At 40.1% G+C, this 20377-nt stretch overlaps 1 pseudogene; it reads right to left on the bottom strand.

The window, feature by feature from the left end:
• LOC111140655 overlaps positions 1-18419 on the bottom strand; it is a 32596-nt pseudogene extending 14177 nt beyond the window's left edge.
• Between the last annotated feature and the right edge of the window lie 1958 nt (positions 18420-20377).

Raw genomic sequence — 20377 nt, 5'->3', positions numbered from 1 at the left:
CCACCTAGTCATGATTAAGTGTCCACCATGTAATAGAATAGGACAGGGCTCAAAGGAAGTTCTATATAGAAAAAGAAAGTTACAGTTATTTTGAGGACAGAGATTCAAAACACTACAAAAACAATGAATGAGCATAACTAGAATTGAGGTTATTGGAAGCCCCATCTTCTGTTTTCTTATGGACTGCCAGAGCTGATTTATTTCTTTTTTTTAAAGATTTATTTATTTGAGAGGGAGAGTGTGTGTGCCAGAGCATGGGGAGGAGCGGCAAGGGGAGAGAGAGAATCCTGAAGCAGACTCCCCAGTGAGCACCAAGCCTGACTCTGGGCTCAATCCCACGGGCTCAATCACAGGACCCTTCGACCATGACCTCAGCCGAAATCAAGATTCAGATGCCTAACTGACTGAGCCACCCAGGTATTCCAACCAGAACGTGATTTTTTCTTTTTTAAATTTTATGTATTTATTTGATAGACAGAGATCACAAGTAAGCAGAGAGGCAGGAAGGGGGCAGGGGGAAGCAGGCTCCCTGCTGAGCAGAGAGCCCAATGCGGAGGCTCGATCCCAGGACTCTGGAATCATGGCCTGAGCCGAAGGTAGAGGCTTAACCCACTGAGCCACCCAAGTGCCCCCCAGAACATGATTTAAAGGAGGGTGTAGCTATTCATCAAGCCAATGTCAGGAGAAAAGAGGTGGGATAGCACTCTTCTATTAAAAGTACTCAAGAGGGGCGCCTGTGTGGCTCAGTGGGTTAAAGCCTCTGCCTTCGACTCAGGTCATGATCCCAGGGTCCTGGGATCGAGCCCCGCTTCGGGTTCTCTGCTCAGCAGGGAGCCTGCCTCACCCTCTCTCTCTGCCTGCCTCTCTGCCTACTTGTGATTTCTGTCTGTCAAATAAATAAATAAAATCTTAAAAAAAAAAAAAGTACTCAAGAGACTTAATAGCAGAATGTTAATATATTCAAGTGCCGTATTGACTGGATCCTGATTTGAACAAATAAAAGATTTTAAGGAAATCGAAGAAACTTGTATTTTAATTGGGTTATTAGATGATTGCTAATTTGGATGCTATTGTGTGGTTATGTAGGGAAATGTCCTTATCTCTTTGAGATAAACATAAAAAAATTAGGGGTAAAATGTCATGTTCCTTGTAGACCAATGTTCGTAGCAGCCTTGTTCATAGTAGTCCCAAAGTAGAAAAAAACCCAAATATCCATCAACTGATGAATAGATAAATAAAATACGGTATATCTAGACAATGGGATATTATTCAGCCATGAAGTATTGACTCATGCTACAACATGGGTAAACCTTAAAAATATTATGTTAAATAAAAGTAGCCAGTGGGGTGCCTGGGTGGCTCAGTGGGTTAAGCCTCTGTCTTCAGCTCAGGCCATGATCCCAGGGTCCTGAGATCGAGCCCCGAATCAGGCTCTCTGCTCAGCGGGGAACCTGCTTCCCCCTCTCTCTCTGCCTGCCTCTCTGCCTACTTGTGATCTCTGTCTGTCAAATAAATAAACAAAATCTTTTTTAAAAAAAAGTAGCCAGTAACAAAAGGTCATATGTTATGATTCCACTTATATGAAATGTCTAGGGCACACAAAATGTATAATAGAGACGGAAAGTAGGTTAGTAGTTGACTAGAGCTAGGGAAGTGGTAGGAAGTGGGGTTAACAGCTAGAGAATTTAGTTTCTTTTTGGGAGTGATGACAGTGTCTTCAAATTGATAATGGTAATGGTTGGACATACCTGTAAATATACTAAAAACATTAAATTGTGCTCTTTAAATGAGTGAATTGTATGCTATATGAAGTATACCTCAATAAAGCTATTTTTAAAAAAGAAAAGAAGGGAAAAGAGTCATGCTCTATAATTTTGTTTAAAACAAGGAGCAAATAGGGGTTGGTTAAATATCTGCCTTTGGGCTTGGGTCATGATTCTGGAGTCCTGGGATCGACCCCCACGTCCGGCTCTCTGCTAAGTGGGGAGCCTGTTTCTCCCCTACCCTCTATCCCTCCCCCGCCCTTGCTCTCTCTCTCAAATAAATGGAATTTAAAAAAAAATACTAAAAAATAAAAATAAAACAAGGAATATAGCAAAGTTCACATCGTTAAATCTGGGTGTTGGATATATGGGGGCTCATTATGTTATTCTCTACCCTTTTGTATATTTGAAAAAAAATTTTTTTTTTAAACGAATAAAGGAGGGTAGTGGTTCTATTTAACATCCATGCTCTTGGGCATTCATTTGAGAAGGCATTCCCTTGCCTTTACTAATTGCATAATAAAATAGAGGAAGATAGCACTTTCCTCTCTTTTGCAGGTGCCTGCAATTCAGGGAAGTGCCTGAGGGATAGTAAATATTATTTCATTTCCTCTACTACTGATAAACTCTCTGGGGAGCAGTCAGGTGCTACCTGGAGAACCAGGCTTTGGGGGCTAACTGATAGAAATGACCCCGCACACTTCTCGGCCACCCCAGATCTGAAGGGAGTCCTGCACTGGCAGAGCAGAATCATGGAGGAGAAATGCAAAGACAGGAGACAGGGAGGAAGGAGCATTAGAGTTGTGTCTAACTGTAAGAAAACGTTAATTATAGAAAGAAAATGCCAGAAAACAGAGATTATAAGACAATTATTCATTTTATAGAAATACTTCTAAGGCTTTATAAAAACATAACTAATAATTTTCAGTGATACATGCAAATACATGTAATGATAAAAGTCAATAGTTGTATATAGTACTATGTTCGTTGTTCCACTTTCCACAGAATTAACTCGTTTAATCCTCATTTTAATCCCCATTTCACAGCTGAGACCACGGCAGGTTGAAAATCCAAACAACGAAAGGACAGACCAAAGTTTCCAGTGCCAGGCTCTTAACTGCTACACTTGACCTCCCCCCTCCTACAAGACACAAAAGGGCTCTTCCCCTCCCCAGAAGCCACCACTGCCACCAGCTTCCTGGGGATCCTTCCAGAAGACAGATAATGCAAGGAAACTTTTCTCTTGCAGGCTCATTCAAGCCCATTTTTCAATCAGCAGTTTGGAAAATGGATTCAAATGCTCCTTTCCATGCAGGCGGTTAGTTCTGACTCATAAACTCTAAGTCCCGCAGGCGCCTGCAGAGAGGCACAGCCCATTACATTGCCACCTGTAAGCCCACAGACCCACAAACAAGGGGCCTCTGATTTACTAGGCTTCTCCCTGCTGGTCCACAGAGCCGTTAATCTTCTGCCCGGGGGCAGCATTTGACAGCTCCCAAAGGTCCCGTGAAGTACTCTTTTCAAAGTGAAATTCTCAATCAAATAAACTTGAAACAGACTTGGTCTGGATCCAGGTACAGACCTGGCCCCCCCAGACCCCAGGGAGCAGCTGGCTGCACTTCACTTCCTGGGTTTTTTGAATCCTCTGGTGCAGACTCCGTTTTGTTCCTTCAATAAAACAGTGATTTAAAACCTTCATTCTTCCTGTTTTAAAATGGTGCCAAGGCATAATCATCCTGTCTTCACCAAGGAGGACACAAAAATCAGCGAGGGCTCTGTAGTCACTCCCGTGGTGGATTGTCAGGTAAGTAATTCCTTAGACCCGCCCAGCTGCTTTTTGAAAAATCTCTAACTTTTATCCAATTAGAACTATTTTTTTCATTCCTCCTTTTTTTCCCCCTCGTTTGAAATTTTGATTCTTTCTAAGCATTCAGTTTCCCTTTAGACATCCAGATTATGCCAACTTTTTGGTGAGTGCCTACAGGTTCTCCTCATCTTTACCAGGGACTTCAGTGGTTTCCACGTGACTATAAAAATAAAAGTTTTCTTTGTTTTTTTTCCTGTAAACTCTGAGAAGAAAACAACGCAAAGAATGATTTCTTATGGCATAGTAGTGGGGGAAAGGATTTGTGAGGGACAAAGGTATACAGTAAATTTCTAATATCTCCACAGTTTATTTTTTGTAAGATTTTATTTATTTCACAGAGAGAGAGAGAAAGATCACAAGCAGGCAGGCGGCGGGTGGGGGAGGGAAGCAGGCTCCCTGCTGAGCAGAGAGCCCAACGTGGGACCTGATCCCAGGACTCTGAGATCATGACTTGAGCTGAAGGCAGGGGCTTAACCCACTGAGCCACCCAGGCGCCCCCTCCACAGTTTAGATTCACAGTATTTCAGATAAAGGTCAGAATAACCATAATGAAGAATGAAGAGCATTGTGGATTTTTGCCTCAGACCATGAATACAAAAGATAAGGGCTGTCTTGCCACCTGATGGAGGGATCTCAGATGAAATGCCAATTCTGTTGATTCACTTAGCAAATATTTATCAAGGACCTCCTCTGTTCAAAGCCTTATTAATAAGGGTAACAAAAAACTTTATTTGGTTATCAGGACAGTTTATTTACAAGACACGGAAATGCCAGATAATTAAGAATAGCCAAAATGACTTAGTATATAAGATGCTGTGCAATTTCCCATTGTCTTTCAGCATTTTCCAGCTATAAAATTTTTAAAGGATAGATTTCTAAAAATGGTAAAATCATGACTCTCAAGCAGATATGAAATGAACTCCTGTTAAAGATTTTACTTAATTCATTATTCAGTGAAGAAACGGGAAATACAGTGTATCTGGTTCAAAGGAAAAATCAAAAGAACACCATGTTATATGGAGTAAAGAAATGTTGAAATGAATTTATGTAGGGACACAATACTGGCATTTTTCACTTGGGTGGGGCTTCAGGGGTGTGGGGGAAGTCCATTTGAATCACCACACCACAGTTCCACCATAGAATTTATTTCCATGACACTAGATAATTATTTCTCATTGCTATCACCTATCTACAAATTGAATTATAAAATAGCTCAGTGAAAAGCTTGAATCAAAGATAAAGGAAAGGGTGTGTTCAAAGAAATGTAATTTTTCAGAGAAACATCCAGTAATCTCCTCTGTTTATTCTAAATTTCCTTACAGAGGGGTGCCTGGGTGGGTCAGTGGGTTAAGCCTCTGCCTTCGGCCCAAGTCATGATCTCAGGGTCCTGGGATCGAGCCCCTCATCAGGCTCTCTGCTCAGCAGGGAGCCTGCTTCCCCCTCTCTCTGCCTGCCTCTCTGCCTACTTGTGATCTCTCTCTGTCAAATAAATAAATAAATAAATCTTTAAAAATAAACAAATAAATTTCCTTACAGAATGAATTCCCAAAATAAAAAGTAAATAAAAACAAGTAATGCTATTCAATCGGTGCTTTCCAAGTCCTAGGCAATATGCTAAGGTCTTTACATACATTATTATTAGATGGACATTAATATTACCATTTTACAGATAACTGAGAATAATGTGCCCAATGTCCCGACATTTACTTATTTATTTATTTATTTAAAGATTTTATTTATTTATTTGACAGATAGAGATCACAAGTAGGCAGAGAGGCAGGCAGAGAGAGAGAGGAGGAGGCAGGTTCCCTGCTGAGCAGAGAGCCTGATGTGGGGCTCGATCCCAGGACACTGGGACCATGACCTGAGCGGAAGGCAGAGGCTTTAACCCACTGAGCCACCCAGGCGCCCCACTAATTCATTTATTGAAGTATAATTGACATAGTTGAACTATAATTGACGTATCCTATTAGTTTCAGGAGTACATCATAGTGATTAGATATTTTCATGTGTTATGAAATGATCCCCATGATACCACCTGTCACCATACAGTTATTACACTATTATTGACTATATTCCCTACGCTGTACATTATATCCTGGTGACTTACTTATTTTATAACTGGAAGTTTGTACCTCTTAATCCCCTTTACCCCTAACCCCTCCCCCTCTGGTAACCAACAGATTGCTTCCCAAATCTACTCTGAGTCTGTTTTGTTTTGTTTTTTAGATTCCCCGTATAAGTGAGCTCAATATTCCAATATTGAAGTGAAAGCAACTGATTCAAAAGCTTTCAAAAAATATTTAAGATGTTGACTAAATTTTTATAAACATGTGTATAGATTCATGTAACCACAACCACAATACAGGACTGTTCCATCACCCCCAAAATCTCCTAGTGCTATTCATTTGTAGTCTTATCCTTTCCTTACGCTTGGCAACCACTGCCTGTTCTCTGTTGCCATACTTTTGTCTTTCTGAGGATGTAAAAAAAAAAAAAATGGAATCATACAGTCTGTAACCTTTAAAAAATTTTTTTTTAAATTTTGAAATAATTATAGGTTCACAGGGAGTTGTAAAAATTAACGCACAGAAATCCTGTTACTCTTCACCCAGTTATCCCAATGCTGGAATCTTAACCTTACTATAGTGCAATATCAAAACCAGGACTTTGACCTTGGTGCAATCCACAGCCCTCATTCCATGTTCATCAGTTTTGCGTGCACGCATTTGTGGGTGTGTACACGGTTCTGTACAATTTTATCACGTGGGGGTTTGTATAACCACCACCACAATCAAGACAGAGAATTGTTCCATAGCTGCAAAGTCCCTTGTGTTACCCCCTTGCAGTCACAATTTTTGGAAGCCTTTCCTTATATGTTCCCCTCCTTTTAAAAAAGACCTACCATAATGTAATTTAACAGAATTAATCCAATTCTTTTTGTGGGGGTACTGTAAGTTATATCATATTTTGTTTTTTACTGACATAATTATTTTTAGAAATAAATAATATGAGGGCCACCTGAGTGACTTTGTCAATTAAGCATCTGCCTTTGGGTCAGGTCATGATCCTGGGGTCCTGGGATCAAGCCCCGCCATCAGGGAATCTCCTTCTTCCTCTCCCTCTCCCCTCCCCCATGGTTTGTGCATATCTCTCTCTCTCTCTCTCTCAGTGTCTCTCAAATAAATAAATAAAACCGTAAAAAAAGTGTTTATTTTTATCACATAGAGAGGGTGTGTTAAAAAGTGATCTATCCCAGGTAGATCACTTTGCTATGTGGGTCATTATTTGGAAACCAGAATCTTGGACTTCCCCAGGCATCAAGTATGCAGTAGCCCATCGCTAAAAATGAGTTCAAACTCTCTTACAGCTGTTGAGCCAAATGGCAGAACCTTAAAATAATTTTTCTTCCTCAGTATTTTTTTGAAAAACAAATTTTATAATAAAAAGTATAACATGTTAAACTTATAAAAATGTCATACTTTGGCAGTAAATAGATGAACTATGGAAATGGAATAAATAGAATCTGTCTTTAAGTTAAAAAAGACTTTTTAAGGGGAAAAATAGTTTCCAAACCTATAAAATCTTAGTGTTTCCTTGAGTCTCTTTTTCTCCTCCCCATCTAATCAGATTTTTATTATTATTTTTTAAAGATTTACATATTTGCTTTTAGAGAGAGAGAGAGAGAGAGAGAGCATACAGTGGGGAGGGGTATAGAGAGAATGAGCATCCCACACAGACTCTGCGCTGAGCGAGGTATCCAAAGAGGGGCTCGATCCACAACCATGAGATCACGACCTGAGCCGAAACCAAGAGTCAGACACCCAGGCAACTGTGCCACCCAGGTACCCCTCAGATTTATTATTTTAAGGTAATATATCCAATATTACTTATTTACACACTGCATCTCTAATTTTTTTCTATTTCCTTATAAATTAAAATACATTTTATTTGTAAAGAAGATTGCTGCTTAGGAATTACCAGACTACTATCCGATCATATTGATTCGTGAGGGTTACTCCTTTCTTATTGGCCCCATTCATTTCTTCTTTCATGTTATTTCTGTCATGAATTAATATTTATTATAAATGTAAGTTTGGTTCCTACCTTTTGCTCAAGTTATCCCTCTTGTTATCTGGTCTGTTTAGCCTCTATTCGTGATGGAATTTTTCTCCAAATGCCTGGACAGAGACATTCCATTCAGCTACTGATGCCATATTTTATTTGCAGACCCGTGGGCTGGAATAATAAAGAAATCAAATACTAATGAGAGGGGACAACAAGAGAAGTTTTTACTTTTTCATTTTTATTGACTCTTTTAATGAAAAGTTTGCTTTTCTGTTTTTATTGACTTTTTAAATATGGAGTCTCTTTTCCATATAATTGGAATTATGAGCCAAGATGTGGGCAACTTTCAGAGCTGACTTAATGAACTCATTTTCATGATTGGATAAATACATTGTCTGTGGTTCTTCGTGATTGGCTTTGCCCCAAGATCCACAGACACGGCTACAAATGAGCACAGTACAACATTGCTCCTTCGGGTAGGAGAAGAATTCTCCATTTGCCCCTCCAGATTGATGCTCTACTCTTCCCCACCTAGGGTTGCCAGATTTAGCAAAACTACAGGATGAAGAGCGAGGTGGGATGTTTCCCCCCCAACTCCTCCTCCTCTGGTTCCTGAAGGTCATTTGGGTCCCTTCACAAAGCCACAGCCCCTGCAGGTGGCCCATCTTACAGACAAACTTATTCTCCACTCCCAGGAACTCTCTTGTCTCTTGACCCTCGGGCACAGGAAAGGCAAAGGCTCTCTCTCTCTGTTCTAGCCCCAAAGTGCTTCATCATCCCATTCTGGTTTCCTTGAACCCTGACACACCACTGAAAATGGTCCCTCCCTTAAATTCTGCTCAGTTCACCATTGGAAAATGCCATCTGTTTTCCGTCAGGACTCTGACTGACATAAAATCTGATTAGCAGAGAACACATGACCTGTTCTGTAGAAATATAAATTGTAAATTTAATCCTAGTTTTCCATTTACATAAATCTATGTTTGTGGGCTTCCAGAGTTTCAAGGGTGCTGTAGCTTAATTTATGATGTATCTTCAACTGAAGGGGAATCCTAATATCTCTGTTTTTGGAGGCGTTGGAGATGGCTCTAGTCATTCACTATTAGAAGTAAGTCAATAGTGAAGATGTCTATGTGTATGATATTTGATATTCTTTTGATCCCTTCCTTGCATAAATATGATGGATATTTATGCAATTTATTCACTTAATTTACTTACCTTCTAAGATAATGTAAGTGTGTGCATGTATAGATGTGTATCTGTGTGCCTGCATAAAAGGTAAAAAGAGTGGGGAAATGATTAAATCATGATAAATTCATACTGTTGAATACTATGTAGTCACTAAATAGAATGAAATAGGCCTATATGAATGAATACGGAAGTAGCTCTAAGACATTTTGTTAAATAACAAAACCAAGATCTGACCGAAAAATACAGAATCAAATCCTTCGTGTATGTGTAACCATGAAGAGGAGATGGGGGAGGCTGAGCCTGCCAGCCCACAGCCAGTGCCTTGGCACAACAGAGAACGGTGCTTTGCTCTCTTTGCTTACATGTGGCAGAGGACTGTTGAGTATCTTTTATTCATTTATTTATTTTTTTAAAGATTTTATTTATTTATTTAACAGAGAGAAACACGGCGAGAGAGAGAACACAAGCGGGGAGTGGCAGAGGGAGAACCAGGCTCCACACTGAGCAGGGAGCACAGCATGTGGCTCAACCCCAGGACTCTGGGATCATGACCTGAGCTGAAGGCAGACGCTTCACGACTGAGCCACCCAGGCACCCCTCTTAAAAGATAACGTATCTTTTAGAATGTGTGTTTTGTGTTCATTTATGCTTTCTCTTAAAACCTCACCAAAATGACAGTGAAGACATAAAGAGACAATACAGGGCGAGTAGAACAGAGACCGCGATTGAGGATTAGAGACAACAGCATTCTAGAAGGTTAAAGTGGTGGCTAGGTAGTACCTGAAGTATTACAGCAGTGAGACCTGAAGCTTACGTCTCTGCACAGGTGCTTGCAAGAGAGAAGCAAACTGATCCATGGCCCAGAGCACCTGAAAGACTCAGAAGCTAGACACCTTCAAAGGAGGGGCAAGATGTGAGATAAACATAGGATAATTAGTTGAGAGTTTGCAAAAGGAGCAGTTAGATACCTTGAACTTCTCCCCACCCCTGAAGTCCAGTGATTACATCTCCAACCCAAGAAGGAAATAGGAGGTTTGGTGATGGAGAGAGAATGCCCAAGAGACTGTGGACTCAGGGATGATTCCAGGCACAGCTAAAGGTGGGCACGGGGCATGGGACAGAAGACAGTGGGATTGAGTGACCCTAACGGACCAGTCGGCTACTTGCAACCAGGCACAGTTCTAAGATGACCAAAAAAAGGTGAGGGAAATTCCATGCAGCCCCCATACTCCCTCACTCTGCCCTGTAACTAGAGCCCCTCCAGGAAAACAGAACCAACAGCATGATAACATGTGAATGTAATATATTCATTATAAAGAATCAGATTACTTGAACATGGAGACCAATTAGTCCCGGGATCTACAGTCAGCAAGCTAGAAACCTGGGAGAGCCGAAGGGAGAGCTCCAGTTCTTGTCGGAGTCCAAAGACAGGAGAACGCCAACAGCCCAGGTAGTAGGCAGTCAGGAAGAGAAAGTGAATTCTCTCTAAAACAACATTTGCTTCTGTCCCTGGAGTTCCAGTGAATCGAGTGAGGCCTGCCCACACTGCTGAGGGCACTCGGCTGCATTCAGTCTACTGATTCTGATAAGGAAAGTCTGTGTTCTGAGTGGCTGGCCAAACCAGCAGCGGAATCCCAGTCCCGGCCCCAGGGCCATTGCAGGCTTTCCCCTAGCCCCACTGGACCCAGCTGCAAGAGTGGCAGAGATACGGAAGTACAAGCATATGAGATAAGTGTGTAAGATACCCACTTTGTGCTTGGGGCTCAGACCTTGAGAGATTACTCTTTTCTGGGCCTGCCAGGGTGAAGTGAACCTCGGATCCTCCAAGGTCTCCGAGTATGGTTTGGTTCTTCTGCCAGAATCCAGTCCCTAACAATTCAAAAATTAATCTCATCCTGAAGCACTCACAGACACACCCAGAATAACCTCTGACCATGAATCTGGGCACCTGTGGCCCAGCCAAGCTGACACATAGAAGGAACCATCATAGATAGATATGGAGCATAGCCCAGAATAAAGGATAGGAAGGATCCCATTAAGATAGAGAAATGAAAATGACCCATACCAGGGCACAACATGGTAAAATCCCCAGTAGGGATTAAAAAAAAAAAAAAGCTTCCAGAAAGAAAAAGAAAGGTCATGAGGAAAAAGAGTAGCGTTGAACTCTCAAGACCAAGGGTTGAAAGCTAATGAAGCAATGCCTTCAGAATTCTGAGGGAATATCTTGCCAATCCAAGTTTCTGCACAGCTAAATGATCAAATATGAAGATAGAAAAAAAGATGTTTTCAAATAGGTAAATCTCAAAAACTCTGCTTTACATCTTTTTTTCCCACCAGGAATTTCTGGAACATGTCTGCTACCAAAGGAAGAGAATAAACAAAGAAAGTGGAAGACATGAGTAAGGAAACAAGAATTCCAACAAAGGAAAAAGGCAAATTGAATTTCTAGAGTCGTGAGAAAGAAAATATGAGGCTGACAAAATTTAGCCATTCTAGAGATCAACCAGTCTTGATAGAAACAGCAGGATGGAAGGGTCTGAGAGAGATGTCTCCAGTAAAAGCAAAAACAAAAACAAAAACAAAAATCACAAGAAAACTTGAGGTGCTTGACAATGTTGCTGGGAAGAGAATTGGAGAAATATAAGAAAAATTATACTCATGAACATACGACTTCCATTCACACATACTAAAACAAAGCAAAACAAATAAATAAGCAATATTTAGCTCTTGGAAAGATAGAAGTATAAAAAAGAAATATATACAATGCATTGCTTACTTACAAGCAATATTTGCATTATTATATTATAAGAACTGAATATTCATTTAATACAAAATTATGATTAAAATACACAGGGTTGGGGGAGAAGAACGTGTGTGTGTGTCTGTGTATAGGAGTGGTAAAAGAATATTAAGTCCTTCCATAATGGGAAGTCAGTACATAATGTCTAAAATTGTTTAATCAGTAGCTGCATACTGTTATTACTAAAATTAAGGAGTAAAATATAAAAGGAGAAACAGCTATTGAATTAAAAATTGCCTCTGCTTTTGGGGAATCTAATTCCAGGGCAAACTACTGTTTTTTTGTTGTTGCTGATTGTTATCATAAATTTGGTGGTATTAGTTGATCTTCCAAAACACATCTGAGTATTTTTTGTTGCCCCAAATATTTTTATAACCAAAAGAAATTGTGTATAAAGTGATACAAAAGATATTTATGTTAAAGGTTTCCTTAAGCTTTCTAGAATAGGTTGAGCCCAGATAAACAAGATATGTTGATATTAATTATCTACTAGCTATTAATCACTATTTTCCTAATTCAAGTGGCTAAGTACATTAGGACATATACTTTATTGTATTATTTAGAAAACATTTCTATCAGAGTAAAAATTTTCTATTAGGAAAAAAAATCCTTTTCTTCAACCCTAAAAGAAAGATTAGTAAGAGAAAATCACCAAATTTATTTAATCTTAATGTTATGTAATGCAAGAGCCTTCATAAAGAAATGAAGATCCCAAGAAATGGCTAAACCTGAGTGGTTTTATTCTCAGTTTGAAGAAGAGTGGAAAGTCGTGGGAAAATGTGGGAGGGCGAAAGTGTACAAATTGAGAGTGCTAAACTGGGGGAACTTAGCAATACTTGTTTGGATCCCTCTCAGAGTCCCTTTGTCTTTTTTTTTTTAACGACAGGGATGGGGCAGGAGGAGCAGAGGGAGAGAGAGATCCAGGCGCCCCTCATTTGAGGGTTTTATGACCTAATTCAGGGCAGAAGGGAAGATCATTGAGTCCTTCCTGCACCTGCCATTTCCCAAATTCCTTGAGCTTAAAACATTCCATATGCCAAGGTGTCATATTTGGGAGGAGTGTGTTCTCAACCCTGTCACCATCATGAATTAAACGTATTAACTCTTTGAAATATTGTTGCTAAGAATCTTTATATAGAATCAGATAATTCTGTAATTTTAGTTCACTCTTTTACATGAATTTTCTACCATGTTCTCTTAATAACCATCAAAGGAAACAACCCTAGATTAATACTTTAAAAGTTAATGAATTATTTAGACATATCCTTTGGAGATATTTAGATATATCCTCTCTCATTTAATTTCCTCCCTCTAATCACTGTAGAAGTATTAATATCCAGTGTCAAAATCTTGGCTGAAATTTCTTTAAATTATCTTTGTGTAAGTAATACTCTTCAAATAAATGTAGTTGTGCAGAAAACAATCTGGAGGAATGTATAACAAAAAGCCTACAGTGAGTATCTGGTAAGTGACATTGGGGAGGGTTTTCTAAAATGTTTGCTACCGTCTGTTATTTTTATAATCAGAATGTATCTCTGTATAAGCATGTGTATGTGTGTACATAGAACGAGAGGTTGCACATAGTGGGCTTGGGCTCTATTACTGCTGTTCTTTCTGGTCTTCACCTTTATCACAAAAGGATTTCATGAGCATAAACCTGCAAGGATTTCCTGTTGAACTTCACATAGCGTTCTAAGATATGATTTAGCTATTCTGACCAAATGACTCTGAACCAAGGGGACCAAAGGCAGCTGCCCTGCTCGAGACTGTTAGACCCAGACTGGGGTCAGCATGTTAACGGTGTGGTGAGGAACGTCCACGCTAGGCTAATGGGCAATCACTCATCAGTCCACAATCAGTCACAGCAAATACATGTGCCAGCATGGAAATGAACTTTACACAATTAAAAAAACAACCCCACACATGAATTATTATTAATTAATAAGCAAAATATATTTCAGCTAATTTTTTTCCTCTTCTTTTCTTGTTAGGCCATTTTATGTTGACCAGCAAATAGAAGTGGCAGAGTTTCATCTTTTTGGTTTTGCCCTCCTGGAGGGGAAGAAGCTTCTTCTTCTTTTCTTTTTTTTAAAGTTTATTTATTTTTTAAGTAATCTCCATACCCAGTAAGGGCCCGAACCATGACCCTGAGTCATGACCCATGACCACGAACGAATCCAAGTTCTTCTTGGACCAACCAGGCGCCCCCATAGTAGCCCTTCTTAGCTGAGAAGACCCAGACTTGTTTTTTTCCCCTTTAATTTCTAGGACAAACAACTAAAGGATTCTTGGTCTCATGTTCGCAGTTTTCACATTATTATTCCAATCCTTGGCACACACTTAAGAGACCCTAGTAGAGTTCTGCAGATAATTCATGGTGGCATTGGGACTAGAACTGTTTGATAATCTCTGCTCTGCACCTGCCTCATACATGTATGTGTATGTCCTCTAATTCCTATGTTGAAACCTACCCCCCCAGTGTGGTATTTGGAAGTGGGGCCTTTGGGAGAGCATTAGGTCATGAGAGTGGAGTCTTCACAAATGGGACTAGTGCCCTTATAAGAGAGACCCCAGGGAGCTCCCTTCCCCTTCTGCCAGGTAAGACACAGTGAAGAGATGGCCATCTCTGTCCTCTCCAGAGATCAGATCTTCCAGCGCCTCCAGAAAGGTGAGAAATAAATATTTGTTCCTTCAACCATCAGGTCGTTGGTATTTTTGTTATAGCAGCCCAGATGGACGAAGACACATGGGAGATAGAAGAATCTTTGGAGTCCCCTTTGACAACTCTGTCTCTCCTGACCCATAGCCAGTCCATTAGCAAGTCTTCCCATCTGTCACTCCAAAATCTGTTTCTAACGGGCCTGCCTCTGTCCAGTTTCACCACCGTTTTGGTCCTGGCTCTCAGGGGAGGTGTCCCACAAAATCGCTGTAACAGCTGCAATTTTATTTTTGCTTACTCTGGGGTTTTTACCACATAGCAACCAGAGTGACCCTTCTAAAGCACAAGTTTGACAATGTCTCCCTCGTATTTTACTATTAAAAATGTTTAACATCAGGTTTGTTGAGGTATAATTTACATAACAGTAAAATTCACCCCTTTAAGGGATACAGTTCCTTGAAGTTTAACAAATGTACACCACATCCACAATATAAATTCCTTTGTCCCCCAAAGTTCCCTTGAGCCCCTTTGTAGCCAAACCTTTCTCAACCCACAGCCCCTCGCCACTGATCTGTTTTCTGTCTTTAGAGCAGTACCTTTTCCACAATGTTACAGAAGTGCAATCACACTGTATGTAGCCTTTTGAGTCTGGTTTCTTTCACTTAGCAGAAAGCATCTGAAATTCATTCATTAGCCGCATGTGTCAGGTCTTTCCTTTTTATTGCTAACTGGTATTCCAGCAATTATAACTCGTTATCCATCATCTGTTGGTAGACATTTGAGTTGTTGCCAGGTTTGGGTGACTACAATGAAAGCCACAATAAACATTTATGCTCTGGTTTGTTGGATTTTTTGGATGGAGAGACTTAATGTAGCCATTTCTCTTGGTTAAATACATAGGAGTGGGATTTCTGGGCAGTATATGGTAAATGCATGTTCCATGTTACAAGAAACATACTCTGCTTTCCAAAGTGGCCATACCATTTTGCATTCCCACCAGCAGGGTATGAATTCCCGGGGCTCCCCATCCTCCTCAGCACTTGGTAATGTCAGGTTTGTTCACTGGAGCCATTCTGGTTTTAACCTGCATTTCCTTAATGATTAACGATGTCGAGCATCTTTTCATGTGCTTCGTTGCTACCCATCTCTTTTCTTTGGTAAAGTGTCCAAATTCTCCACTTACCAAAAAAAAAAAAAAAAAGAAAAAAGAAAATTGGATTGTTTTGTTACTGAGTTGTATTATTATTATTTTAAATTTAAAAATCCTGAATAGATAATACATTCACATAGTCAAAAAAACAGAAATGTTCAAAAAAGTCATTCATGGGGAAGTGCCCAACTCTGTACCCTCTAAACCTCTGACTGCGCCGCTTTAGAAAACATCCTCATTAACTTGTGTTTCCTTCCAGAGTTTCTTTAGGTAAATACAAATATATATTCCTATCTCCTCTCCATTCTTACAGATATAACATACTATTAGACCGTTCAGCATCAGTATTTCCTGGAAAGCGTCCTCATACAGTGCGTTTTTACCACTGCGTGTGATTCTACTGTGGGGATAAGGCTTATTTAGCCGGTCCCCAACTGATGGATGTTTGTTTCCAATTACTTCTTTACAAATAATACTACATACAATGAATAACCTTCTACACAGGTTCTTTGGTAATGTGGGCAGTTATATCTGTAGGCTATATTCCAAAAGTAATTTTCAGATTACTATTTCTTCAAGCATGACTATCTTAATGTCCATGTAAGTTTCCTCTGTTAATTTCAACTCAGCTCAAGGGCTTTGTGTGATCCCTATTTATAAAAAAGAAAACTGGTGTGTGTGTGGGAATGGGGTGGGAATAGGGAGGTTATAGATTGGGAGCTCCTCATAACTCAGACTCTACTTGCCAAGAAAGGTGTAGGAAGGGGAAGTGCCCCGGCCCACAAAGTTCCTCTGTGATATAGTGACATTCTTAACCCTGCCCCAAACCTGACTGTGTCTGTGTTCTGTTTATTTTATAGCAGATATCTCATGCTTCTATCTGTGTCTTTTGCTTCTGATCTCTATCTGACTAAAGAAAATTTTTTTTCTGATGTGTATTTCAGACTCACTAGCGATTTATGGCGTTTGCTCTTCATAAGTTTTTCTTTTGATCATCGTTCACCCTCAGTTAATTTGTTCAAGTGAAGAGCGAAATCTCAGGAGGAGATTAGCAAGAAGAAGAGCATTTAGCTTTATCAAATGAAGTGTTTCTGAATTTGATCATTCCCTTCTCACTCAAGGGGAAATTTAAGATGTAGTAGTAACCTCTTTGATACTTGACAATCTCATTGATGGTCTCAGTTACTTATGTCTTAAAGGGCCACACCGACTTTAAATTCCCATTATTCCTTTAAACCTTATTCACATGCTAAAAACAGAAGCTGAAGGCAAAACACAATCACCAACCAGACTGCCTTCTCATTAGCCCTAAATTTAACTGGAATCTTACCTTGAGTATTAAAGAGACCTTTTAATTTTGGCTTTCCTCTGTACACAGGGGTATTGTGGTAACTGGGAGCTGGTTGTTTAAGAGGAAGAGACGATTGTGCAGTGAAGTCAGAGAGCTTTGCCAGCGCATGTACCACTACTGGTTCACCTCTCCTGTCCAAGTTATTTTCAGAACAAAATGCTGCAAATAGAGACCATAATATTTTTCTTCCCACATTGTTTATTTCAAGAGACATGAGAACCATCACGAAGAAGATTCATAGGCTTAAAATGTAAACCCTGCAAGTCTGCTTTGTTTGAGTTTATGAAGATGTGATTGTGGGGTCTCTTCTTCCTGGGTCTCACCTCTGCCCTGAGAAAATGGCAGGTCCTGAAATTTATGGGAATTCTGACCTCAGAGGCCAGGAAGTGCCTGAGACTGGAGAAGGTGGGAAGCGTGGAGTCTGACCCTTGATGCGGTGCATTCCCAGAAGAGAAAATAATATTACCTGTAGCTCTAATTTCCACAGCACTGTTTTTAAACACTCAGAGATTTGTTGTTCTTGAAATAGCCCCAGGCATGTGGAAGATACTAGATTTAAGTAACTTCCTTTCCAAGTCCAAAGGCTGGAAGCTTGTCATTTTATCTGGAGGGAAAAAAAAAAATTCCTTGAAGCAATTAGAAAATCCCTCGTCTTAAAATTGTAGACACAAATAGCCCATGCACAGTACAAACAAGGTTTTAGGGACAAATGATTGATTTTAGGTTGAAATTTACTGGGAACAATTTTATTTCAAAAAATCAATTTTTGCCATTTCTATTAAGCTGACAAGGACAAGGCTGAAAGAAGCCTTAGAGAAGTCATGAAAGCTCCAGATTAAAAAATATTTTTTAAATGGTCTCATTGAGAAATTTTTCAAATGAGAGTCACACTTGAATGAATGAATGCTGTATCAAATTATCCGGAGACAAAAAAGAGAAGCCATTCTACCAGAACAAATGCAGCCTGCTTTGTTTAGAGGACAAATCATTCTCGCAGCCAGTTTGGAAATGTCACTTTTAAGTCAATGAGAGTTGTGTTCAAATAAGAGGGGGAAGCAAGACCCCATTATATTCACGAGGATGTGATGTCTTGCCTCTGAATGGTTTCTACAGTACATGAAAATTCCTTTTTTTGGAAGGGGGTGTGTCTTTTTAATGTCCTAAACTGTTTTCAGGTTTTACAAAGTGCTTCAGTTCTTACATTGAAAGGGGAGACATGATCACACTGGAACACCAGTTGTCCAACTATCGAAGCTCTGGACTTTTTGGATAAGACTTTTGAACTCTTGGTGAAAAACAGATTCATTGGCTCCCGTGGGGAAGCTGTCTTCTGGAAATGATCCAGGGCTTGCGGTGGTCCCAACCAGCCGTTTTCTCCATCTTTCCATGATGACGCCACTGGAGCCCTGGCTGTAATGGGGTTGGTTCGAGCAACAGTGGTGTCCAGTGGAACAGGAAGTTCAGAGGTGAGACTGAGCAAAGCTGATGGGGAAATCAGTCCGTTGCCAGGCGTTGACCAGACTGGCTGGCGGCTGTGGGGTTTATAAGCAATCTGGCCTTCTTGGTTCATTTTGGCAATTGCTAAATCCCCCAATACTATCAGTCAGGTCAAAAAATCAATTCATTTTTGTTGCCAACATTAAAAATAATTTTTTTATTACTGAAAGAGACTACAATGCTAAGCAACAGTCCAACACCATCAAATTATTATATCTTCTGGCAGATATAATAAAACACTCAAAATGACTGATGATGTTTTTATATCATTTTGAAGTCTGATTTTTTTTTTTTTTTAAAGCAAGCTTCTCCATGGAGATAGGAGGATGTAAGCTGGGCTGCAAAAAGCCACCATCTTTGCTCAATGACAAGGAAGCCTGGGCTGACACCAGCTGAGAAAGCAGACACTCACCGGGATCTGTCAAGGTCTATCGAGAAAGAAACAAGGGAGGACACCTAGCGCACAGTCTCACAGCAGAAACTCAGAAGTTTTTGAGTGATCCAAATAAAAGATCTCCTTCCAAAAAGAAAGCAAGTTTTAAAGGGGCACAAATTCCACACATCATCTGTGGACAAAAATAAAATTCTCCACTTAATTGCATGACTTTCCAGTTTGGTTTTCCCGTAGAAAGCAAGCTTTACAATAGTGGTGAGCAGTCTGTGGACAGGGTACTGTCTAGCTTTGGGAACAATCAGAAAATGTACTTTGTGTGGCTACTTCTCAAATGTGCCTTAAGGTAAACAATAAATGGCACAAATGCCTGTGACAAGTATTTAATTCCAAGTCTAATGATACTATCATTAGTATTTATAAAAGGAGTATTTTTTTTTTTTAAGATTTTATCCATTTGACAGAGAGAGATCACAAGTGGGCAGAGAGGCAAGCAGAGAGAAAGAGAGGAGGAAGCAGGCTCCCCACAGAGCAGAGAGCCCAACGTGGGACTCGATCCCAGGACCCTGAGACCATGACCCGAGCTGAAGGCAGAGGCTTAACCCACTAGCCACCCAGGTGCCCCTATAAAAGGAGTATTAAAAGTAATGCTAACAATAAGCATATATTACATTTTACTATATGCAAGACACTGTTATGTGCTGATGTACATTTATTTGTTTATGTATTTATTTATTTGACACAGAGAGAGAGAGAGAGAGAGAGAGCAAGCACAAGCAGGGGGAGCGACAGGCAGAGGGAGAAGCAGACTCCCCGCCGAGAAGGGAGCCCAACGCAGGGCTCTGCTCGATTCTAGGACCCTGGGATCATGACCTGAGCAGAAAGCAGCCTCTTAACCGACTGAGACACCCAGGCACCCCGCTGATGGACATTTAATCTTTAAGCAGTCATCATCAGGTTGGCATTTTAGCCACATTTTACAGATGAGTATAGCAAGGTTAAGAAAATTATGTCCATAGTACTAAGCTCTTTATTTAGCTTAGTAGAACCAGTATTTGAAGCTAGGCAGGGTAACTGCAGAGCCTCAGTGCCTGAAGCTTTAATAAGAGCTCGCACTTACGGAGCATGTGTCTACTGTTACTATTATCATCTTACAGATAAGAAAACAGGTAGGAAAACTTTACCAAGGTCACACTGCTATTAAGGATGGAGGCGAGATGTAAACCCAGTCATTCTGACCCTAGATTTCAAACACTACATGTCCAAGGTTGTTGAACCAGTTAAAATGTACATATTCCTCATGAGAGTTAGTAAAGGTATTTTCATTCTGAGTTAGAGAAAAATGGGACCTGCATGGTTTTGCCTAAGTGGCCATTCTGAAGAAGTGGCTGTTTACCACGGTTCAGCGGCTTAGTTGGTCTCAGGACCAGGCCTCCGCGGACAGGATGGCTGGGCTTTTTGCTGGTATATACTGCGCTCTAGTGGTTGGTAGGAAATTCTGATACTACACCTATTTGATGATAAAGGAATAGAATGTTGTTCATTAATACTTCTTTAACCATAAAGCTATGAACATGTATTGATAGTATTTGTAATTTTAGTATCTTTTGACTGAGAAAAATATATAAATCCAAGGAGCT

This window comes from Enhydra lutris, unplaced genomic scaffold, assembly GCF_002288905.1.
Source record: "Enhydra lutris kenyoni isolate GAN:26980312 unplaced genomic scaffold, ASM228890v2 scaffoldscaffold1, whole genome shotgun sequence".
NCBI classification, from domain to species: domain Eukaryota; kingdom Metazoa; phylum Chordata; class Mammalia; order Carnivora; family Mustelidae; genus Enhydra; species Enhydra lutris.
This window is presented reverse-complemented; position numbering and strand designations above follow the sequence as displayed.